At 35.8% G+C, this 9,992-nt stretch overlaps 1 pseudogene; it reads right to left on the bottom strand.

Moving 5' to 3' along the window:
- Positions 1 to 342: 342 nt before the first annotated feature.
- LOC123388550 lies at positions 343 to 1,886 on the bottom strand (annotated as a pseudogene).
- Positions 1,887 to 9,992: the final 8,106 nt, after the last annotated feature.

Genomic DNA, 9,992 nt, shown 5'->3' with positions numbered 1-9,992 from the left:
GTACCTGACTTTTCATTCATGTTCCATAAATATTTTTTGGATGATTAAGTGTTGTCCTAGTGTTGGCAGATTTTTCTTCCCCAAGAGAAAATCATCAGTAAATGTTTGAAAAATTTCTAAATTATTGTACCATTTTCTCATATCTTTTTCTTTTTTTTCCTCATTAAACTTTTGTTTTAATGGGTCTCAAAATTCTGTGACAGATTTTTGGTCAAGTTGTTTCCATTAAAAAGTACTGATTTTAAAAACTAATAACTTAAAACTCACACACACACACACACACACACACACACAAAATGGTCCACAAAACATTCTCCTTTCCTTCTGAAAGTTTTATGATTCATTGTTATCATTAACCAGACTTTTACTATTAAACTTAAATGGCCAATTGACACAAACGGTTCTGAGACCGTACATCCACCACTGATTAAGACTGGGGTGGCAGGTATTGGGGATAATATTCATTTAGCCTTCTGAGCTTTCTGGGCAGACTTGGTGACCTTGCCAGCTCCAGCTTCCTTCTTGTCCACTGCTTTGATGACACCCACAGCAACTGTCTGTCTCATGTCATGAACAGCAAAACGGCCCAGAGGAGGATAGTCAGAGAAGCTCTCAACACACATAGGCTTGCCAGGAACCATATCAACAATGTCCGCGTCACCAGATTTCAAGAACTTGGGACCATCTTCCAACTTTTTTCCAGAATGATGATCTATCTTCTCCTTCAGCTCAGCAAACTTGTAAGCAATGTGAGCTGTGTGACAGTCCAGCACAGGTGCATACCCAGCACTAATTTGGCCTGGATGGTTCAGGATGATCACCTGAGCTGTGAAGCCAGCTGCTTCCATTGGTGGGTCATTTTTCTGTCACCAGCCACATTGCCACGACGAACATCTTTGACAGATACATTCTTGATATTGAAGCGCACATTGTCCCCAGGAAGAGCCTCACTCAAAGCTTCATGGTGCATTTCAACAGACTTGACTTCAGTTGTAACATTGACTGGAGCAAAGGTGACCATCATGCCAGGCTGAAGAACACCAGTCTCCACTTGGCCCACAGGGACAGTACCAATACCACGAATTTTGTAGATGTCCTGGAGAGGCAGATGCAAAGGCTTGTCAGTTGGACGAGTTGGTGGCAGAATGCAATCCAGAGCTTCAAGCAGTGTGGTTCCACTGGCATTGCCAACTTTATGGGTGACTTTCCATCCCTTGAACCAAGGCATGTTAGCACTTGGCTCCAGCATGTTGTCACCTTTCCAACCAGAAATTGGCACAAATGCTACTGTTTCGGGGTTGTATCCAATTTTCTTAATGTAGGTGCTGACTTCCTTAACAATTTCCTTGTATCTCTTCTGGCTGTAGGGTGGTTCAGTGGAATCCATTTTGTTAACACCAACAATTCGTTGTTTTACACCCAGTGTAAAACAGAAGGGCATGCTCACGTGTCTGCCTGTTCTTGGAGACACCTGCTTCAAATTCACCAACACCAGCAGCAACAATCAGGACAGCACAGTCAGCCTGGGATGTGCCTCTAATTATGTTTTTTATAAAGTCTCTATGTCCTGGAGCATCAGTTATGGTGACATAATACTTGCTGGTCTCGAATTTCCACAGGGAGATATCAATGGTGATACCACATTCACGTTCAGCTTTCAGTTTATCCAAGACCCAGGTATACTTGAAGGAGCCTTTTCCCATCTTAGCAGCCTCCTTCTCAAATTTTTTGATAGTTCTTTTGTCGATCCCACCACATTTGTAGATCAGATGACCAGTGGTGGTAGACTTGCCCGAATCTACATGTCTGATGACAACAATGTTGATATGAGTCTTTTCCTTCCCCATTCTGGTTTAGGTTGAGTGGTGGTTTTCATGACACCTGTGTTCTGGCAGCAAACCCGTTGCGAAAAAGCTTCTCATATCTTCTTAAAGGTATAATATACATATAGTAAAACATGTACAGTTGTTCAACCACTGCCACAATCAAGATAGAAGAGTTGCATCAGGGGCGCCTGAGTTGCTCAGTGGGTTAAAGCCTCTGCCTTCAGCTCAGGTCATGATCTCAGGGTCCTGTGATCAAGCCCCACATCGGGCTCTCTGCACAGCAGGGATCCTGCTTCCCCCTCTATGCCTGTCTCTCTGCCTATTTGTGATCTCTCTCTCTGTCAAATAAATAAATAAAATCTTTAAAAAATAAAAAAAAATAAGAGATGCATCACTCCAAAATTTCTCCTGTGTCTCTTTGTAGTTTATTCTCCCCTCACATCCCTAGAATTTGGTAAGTTGTGTGCATGTCTGTTCTAATCTATAGTTTTATCTTTATAACAATGATATATAAATAGAATCATAGCATATAACCTTTTTACTCTAACTTCTTTCACTTAGCATAATGTACTTGACACACATCCAGGTAATTGTATTTATCAGTAATTAGTTGCTTTTTATTGCTGAGTATTATTTCATTACATTGTACAGATGAACTTGATTTGTTTGTCCACTTCCCAGTTATACAATATTTGTGCTGTTTTCATATTTTGGTGATTACAAATAAATATTACTAATTATTAATACTGCTAATAAATGTTTATGTACAGATTTTTGCATAAACTTAAGTTTTCATTTTATTTGGGTGAGCTTTTAAGAGTGAGGTTTATGGGTTGTGTGGTAAGGTTATGTTTTAACTACACAAAGTTTAATTTAATTTAACTATACAAAATTTCCACTTTGGAAAAATGTTATGAGATCCATCCAACGAGTGTGCATTCTAATCGCTTCATATCCTTGCACTTGGTATTGTCAGTTTTGTTTTTTTTAAGCCACTGTAATATGTTTGTAGTAAAATTTCAACATGGTTTTAACTTACATTTCCATAATGGTTATGATGTTGAACAAAATCCTATGTGCTTATTTTTCATCTGTGTATCTGTTTTGGTAAAAGATTTTTTCAGGTCTTTTGTTCATATTTTCATTGAATTTTTTTGTTTTATTGAATTTTGAGAGCTCATTACAAATTCTGGATACAAGCACTTTATCAGATTTATGATTTGAAAAGCATTTTGTTATTCTGTTGTTTGCCTATTCATTCTTCTAAAATATTTCAGTGCCATATCTGAGAAATGTTTGCCTAAGTCAAGGTCATAAAGATTTTCTTTTAGTTTTCTGCTGGAAGTCCACTTTAAGTATTTTGAATTTATTCAAATTTTATAAAGGTGTTATAGATCTGTGAAGTAAATGTGACCTGTGCATTGCATTTTGTGACCTCTAGTCTAGTCTGGAAGCCATCAATAGAAACAAACAAACAAGCAAACAAAAGCAACAACTGTGTATTGTAGGGCAATCAAATGATGGCATGAAATTTAAGTACTTTTAAAATAGTATACATTTTTACTTTAAAATACACATTAAAATATTGTGCCATTAAAATTATAGAATGTGTACTCTCTTGCCACTGATTTATCCATTGGGAAAGAAACAAGCAAAACAGTAATTCTTTTTCTTTATTTTTTTTTTTTGGGGTCCACATATAAATGAAATCATTATTGGTGGTTGCCAGAAGGGTGTAGGGTATGGGATTGGGCAAAATAGATGAAGTGGATTAAGAGGTACAAACTTTCATTTATAAAATAAATAATTCATAGGGATGAAAAGTATAGCAAAAGGAATATAGATAATAATATTGTAATAATTTATGGTGACAGATGGTTACTATACTTATTATGTACAGAATTGTTGATTCACTATGTTATTCACCTGAAACTAATATAATGTATGCCAAATATACTTCAATTTATAAAGTCAGTATATATAAACTAAGCTGATTAATGATTAGAAGAAAATTTTTTTTCCAAATATAGCTTTCTACTTTAGTTATTTTTCAGTACTATTTGAGTGTTAGTTTTATTTTTTTTATTTTTTTTTAAGATTTTATTTATTTATTTGACAGACAGAGATCACAAGTAGGCAGAGAGGCAGGCAGAGAGAGAGAAAGAGAGAGAGAGAGAGAGGGAAGCAGGCTTCCTGCGGAGCAGAGAGCCCGATGCGGGGCTCGATCCCAGGACCCTGAGATCATGACCCGAGCTGAAGGCAGCAGCCCAAACCACTGAGCCACCCAGGCGCCCCTGAGTGTTAGTTTTAAATGGTCATTTTATATGGATTATTTTATTTTGTTTATCCTCCAAAATAATTGAAAAAATGCAATTCTATATATCCAATTTATTTCTGCATCAATTTTCTCTTCTAAAACATATATATTTAAAAATCTCTGAAGCCATCAGTCACTACAGAAGTAGTAGAAATCATACAGTTTCTGAAATTAGTTATATAAATATATGTTAAACAGGGGAGAAAAGATTGTAACTACAATTAGCTAGCAATTCCATTGTTCACATTCCTTGTTGGGGAGTTAATGACTAACTTGAGGGGCCAATGATGTTTAATAGTCTAACAAGTCATTAAGTGCCTAAAAAGGAACCACAATGTCAGGTATCATTGCCCTTTAGAATATTTATTGCTACATGAATAACATTTGTATATGTGCTGCCGAAGCGAGCACAACATGAATAACATTTGAAGTTTATTTTTGCATACATTTAAAAGTTAATATAAGTTATTTGTTGGAAAAAAAATTCTGATCTGTTGACATTTTTGTTCCTTACTTATGAGTTGCATTAGGATTAAAGTGTCATCTTTATAATTAAATTTTAGGTGACATAGGAAAATCAGTAATTAATATGAGCTAGAGGAAATTCTACTTTCAAGTGTTAAAGGACTAAAATTTAAATTTAAATATGTTCCAGAGATCTGAAAGATATATTTCATTTGAGGGGATGAGTAATGAGAAGTTAAAATGTAGACATCTCAAGCTATAGTGTAATGAATCAGACAGAGATAACCATCCAGTCACAACATATTTGTTCCCTCTCTTGCCCACCCCTAAATTTTCAGATATCTTTAAGAGGAATGAAAGAGACAATTCTGCCTTAGTTTAGACTGGATTTAGAAGTAGATCAGAAAATATGGTTCGATGTGTCTTGTATGTGACATGATAAATATTATAGTTTATTGTTCTAAGAATAGGAAGTTGTGATCTAAATTAGAATTCATAACCTGCTATATGCATTACTATCACCACTTATACATGAATATTGAAAAAATAGCTAGATCAAGAAACAGATAAAGCAATAGATAATGCACATTATATAAACTGTATGCTTACTGGTTTGCTAAAAATTAGATAAACCATTGATGTCATATTAATTGGCATGGGATGTATTCACTTTATATAGTTCCTCTTTGCTCTTATTTTATTTCCCTCTATTATTAAGATTCAGTCTGATTAACAAAACATCTATAATTTATTAATATTTATTTGAAAAATACAAGACAGATTTGAAGACAGATGGAGATAGAACTGTTCAAAGAAAGCCGTCAGCAGAATACATAGTGGATAAGTATTAGCCTACAAACCAGATTCATTCAAATTATTCAAATAAAGGCAGAGAACAAAAGGGATGAAAGTTTTCATTTACTGCAAATACCTGTAAATAATTTAGAAATACTGGATTAAAATTTTAATAGTCAACATTATTTTTAAAATGGAGATTAAAAGATAAAAGACTGAGATTATTCATTATATCAAGGCATTATTGATCCAGTAAAATATTTTGATTTGTTATGAACCAAAATAGAGATATTTCAGAGAGTAAAATATAAAGTTGTAAAAAGTTAAAATATTTAAATATTTGGGTGACAATCTAAAGACAATTATATGTGGGCATAAAATAACTTTAATAATTTTTATTGCATATAGCAGGGCACCTGTGTGGATGTCATTAGGTGTCTTGCCTTCAGCTTGGGTCATGATCCAAGGATCTTGGGATCGAGCCCCACATTGGGCTCCCTGCTAAGCAGAAAGACTGCTTTTTCCCTTTCCCATTCCCCCTGCTTGTGTTCTCTTCCTTGCTATGTCTCTCTCTGTCAAATAAATAAATATCTTTAAATAAATAATAATTTTGTTTCGAGCCCCATTGTTTATTGGCACATTTACATAGACAATTTCTGATCCTATAGGTCTTATTATTCTAGGGCTGTTTTTTTTCTTTTTTTCAGAACTGTTATTTTCTTAATGTGAAGAAAGTGAGGCTCAGTAAAGCTGGAAAAATTGCTCAAGTTCAGTGAGCAAACAGAATCAAATTTGGTTCTAGATCTGTATTGTCTTTGCTGTTTTCCCTATGCCATATTACCCTTCTACAGATGGCATACTAGTGAGATACCACTTTAATTATCACAGAAGTGTATTACTCAGAAACTTTGAGTATTTTCTACTGACAATCAGGAAAAAAACAACAACAACAACACAAAATGCATCTGAGAAATCAGTATATCCATGCAATAACATACTTTTTTTTTCTTCACATGAAAATTCCTCTGATTAGGATTTTATTCACAGCCCCTATCTATTACTTTACACACTATTGTAAGAAGCTTAGTAAAATGTTTTACTAGTTCATAGAATGTTAAATTTCTTGTATTAAAAATTGTGGAAATGCCATGGGGAGACATTGGTATTAGCAAGACATTGGCTAATAGCAAGGAAGAAAGTGACTGACTAGGGTATTAAAACCCCAGCAGTCTGAAGCCATTTAATAGAAGGGACAAACATCCATCAATATCCCAATAGCTTCTAAATGCATTAGTTTATTAAGGCAGTGCATGAAACTGACATTTATGTCAGTTCCTGATGTCATTAAGGAAAGGCAAAGATAATAATAGCTAATATTTACTGAACACTTACTACGTGCTAAGTACTTTTCTAGGCGTTTTTTATTTATTGACCCATTTGACTTCACAGTACTTTTTAATTATATGTATAGTCATCTTATTGCCATTTTTACAGATGAGAAAAATGAACTTTAGAGGGGTTAAGTAACTTGCTCAACATCATATGGAGAGTAAAAGATCAGAATAAGGACTCAAACTGTTTGGCTGCTTCAAAAACTCATGCTTTTTATCCAGTATGAGCAGTGTGACATACTGTCTCTTGTATTTGGTATTTTCTTTTTTTAATTTTTTATAAACATATAATATATATTTTTTTAAATTTTTTATTTTTTATAAACATATATTTTTATCACCAGGTTTACACACTTCACAGCACTCACCAAATCTCATACCCTTCCCAATGTCCATAATCCCACCCCCTTCTCCCAAACCCCCTCCCCCCCGGCAACCTCAGTTTGTTTTGTGAGATTAAGAGTCACTTATGGTTTGTCTCCCTCCCAATCCCATCTTGTTTCATTTATTCTTCTTCTACCCACTTAAGCCTCCATGTTGCATCACCACTTCCTCATATCAGGGAGATCATATGATAGTTGTCTTTCTCTGCTTGACTTATTTCGCTAAGCATGATACGCTCTAGTTCCATCCATGTTGTTGCAAATGGCAAGATTTCATTTCTTTTGATGGCTGCATAGTATTCCATTGTGTATATATACCACATCTTCTTGATCCATTCATCTGTTGATTGACATCTAGGTTCTTTCCATAGTTTGGCTATTGTGGACATTGCTGCTATAAACATTCGGGTGCATGTGTCCCTTTGGATCACTACATTTGTATCTTTAGGGTAAATACCCAATAGTGCAATTGCTGGGTCATAGGGCAGTTCTATTTTCAACATTTTGAGGAACCTCCATGCTGTTTTCCAGAGTGGCTGCACCAGCTTGCATTCCCACCAACAGTGTAGAAGGGTTCCCCTTTCTCCGCATCCTCGCCAGCATCTGTCATTTCCTGACTTGTTGATTTTAGCCATTCTGACTGGTGTGAGGTGATATCTCATTGTGGTTTTGATTTGTATTTCCCTGATGCCGAGTGATATGGAGCACTTTTTCATGTGTCTGTTGGCCATCTGGATGTCTTCTTTGCAGAAATGTCTGTTCATGTCTTCTGCCCATTTCTTGATTGGATTATTTGTTCTCTGGGTGTTGAGTTTGCTAAGTTCTTTATAGATTCTGGACACTAGTCCTTTATCTGATATGTCGTTTGCAAATATCTTCTCCCATTCTGTCAGTTGTCTTTTGATTTTGTTAACTGTTTCCTTTGCTGTGCAAAAGCTTTTGATCTTGATGAAATCCCAGTAGTTCATTTTTTCCCTTGCTTCCCTTGCCTTTGGCGTTGTTCCTAGGAAGATGTTGCTGCGGCAGAGGTCGAAGAGGTTGCTGCCCGTGTTCTCCTCAAGGATTTTGATGGATTCCTTTCGTATATTGAGGTCCTTCATCCATTTTGAGTCTATTTTTGTGTGTGGTGTAAGGAAAAATGGTCCAATTTCATTTTTCTGCATGTGGCTGTCCAATTTCCCAGCACCATTTATTGAAAAGGCTGTCTTTTTTTTCCATTGGACATTCTTTCCTGCTTTGTCGAAGATTAGTTGACCATAGATTTGAGGGTCTATTTCTGGGCTCTCTATTCTGTTCCATTGATCTATGTGTCTGTTTTTGTGCCAGTACCATGCTGTCTTGATGATGACAGCTTTGTAATAGAGCTTGAAGTCCGGAATTGTGATGCCACCAACGTTGGCTTTCTTTTTCAATATCCCTTTGGCTATTCGAGGTCTTTTTCTGGTTCCATATAAATTTTAGAATTATTTGTTCCATTTCTTTGAAAAAGATGGATGGTACTTTGATAGGAATTGCATTAAATGTATAGATTGCTTTAGGTAGCATAGACATTTTCACAATATTTATTCTTCCAATCCAGGAGCATGGAACATTTTTCCATTTCTTTGTGTCTTCCTCAATTTCTTTCATGAGTACTTTATAGTTTTCTGAGTATAGATTCTGTGTCTCTTTGGTTAGGTTATTCCTAGGTATCTTATGGTTTTGGATGCAATTGTAAATGGGATTGACTCCTTAATATCTCTTTCTTCTGTCTTTGCTGTTGGTGTAGAGAAATGCAACTGATTTCTGTGCATTGATTTTATATCCTGACACTTTACTGAATTCCTGTATAAGTTCTAGCAGTTTTGGAGTGGAGTCTTTTGGGTTTTCCACATATAGTATCATATCATCTGCGAAGAGTGATAATTTGACTTCTTCTTTGCCGATTTGGATGCCTTTAATTTCCTTTTGTTGTCTGATTGCTGAGGCTAGGACCTCTAGTACGATGTTGAATAGCAGTGGTGATAATGGACATCCCTGCCGTGTTCCTGACCTTAGCGGAAAAGCTTTCAGTTTTTCTCCATTGAGAATGATATTTGCGGTGGTTTTTTCATAGATGGCTTTGATGATATTGAGGTATGTGCCCTCTATCCCTACACTTTGAAGAGTTTTGATCAGGAAGGGATGTTGTACTTTGTCAAATGCTTTTTCAGCATCTATTGAGAGTATCATATGGTTCTTGTTCTTTCTTTTATTGATGTGTTGTATCACATTGACTGATTTGCGGATGTTGAACCAACCTTGCAACCCTGGAATAAATCCCACTTGGTCGTGGTGAATAATCGTTTTAATGTACTGTTGAATCCTATTGGCTAGTATTTTGTTGAGTATTTTCGCATCTGTGTTCATCAAGGATATCGGTCTATAGCTCTCTTTTATGGTGGGATCCTTGTCTGGTTTTGGGATCAAGGTGATGCTGGCCTCATAAAATGAGTTTGGAAGTTTTCCTTCCATTTCTATTTTTTGGAACAGTTTCAGGAGAATAGGAATTAGTTCTTCTTTAAATGTTTGGTAGAATTCCCCCGGGAAGCCGTCTGGCCCTGGGCTTTTGTTTGTTTGGAGATTTTTAATGACTGTTTCAATCTCCTTACTGGTTATGGGTCTGTTCAGGCTTTCTATTTCTTCCTTGTTCAGTTGTGGTATTTATATGTTTCTAGGAATGCATCCATTTCTTCCAGATTGTCAAATTTATTGCCGTAGAGTTGCTCATAGTATGTTCTTATAATAGTTTGTATTTCTTTGGTGTTAGTTGTGATCTCTCCTCTTTCATTCATGA

The sequence above is a fragment of the Mustela putorius genome, unplaced genomic scaffold (assembly GCF_011764305.1).
Source record: "Mustela putorius furo isolate JIRA1106 unplaced genomic scaffold, ASM1176430v1.1 tig00003901_pilon_pilon_pilon, whole genome shotgun sequence".
Classification (NCBI taxonomy): Eukaryota; Metazoa; Chordata; class Mammalia; order Carnivora; family Mustelidae; genus Mustela; species Mustela putorius.
This window is presented reverse-complemented; position numbering and strand designations above follow the sequence as displayed.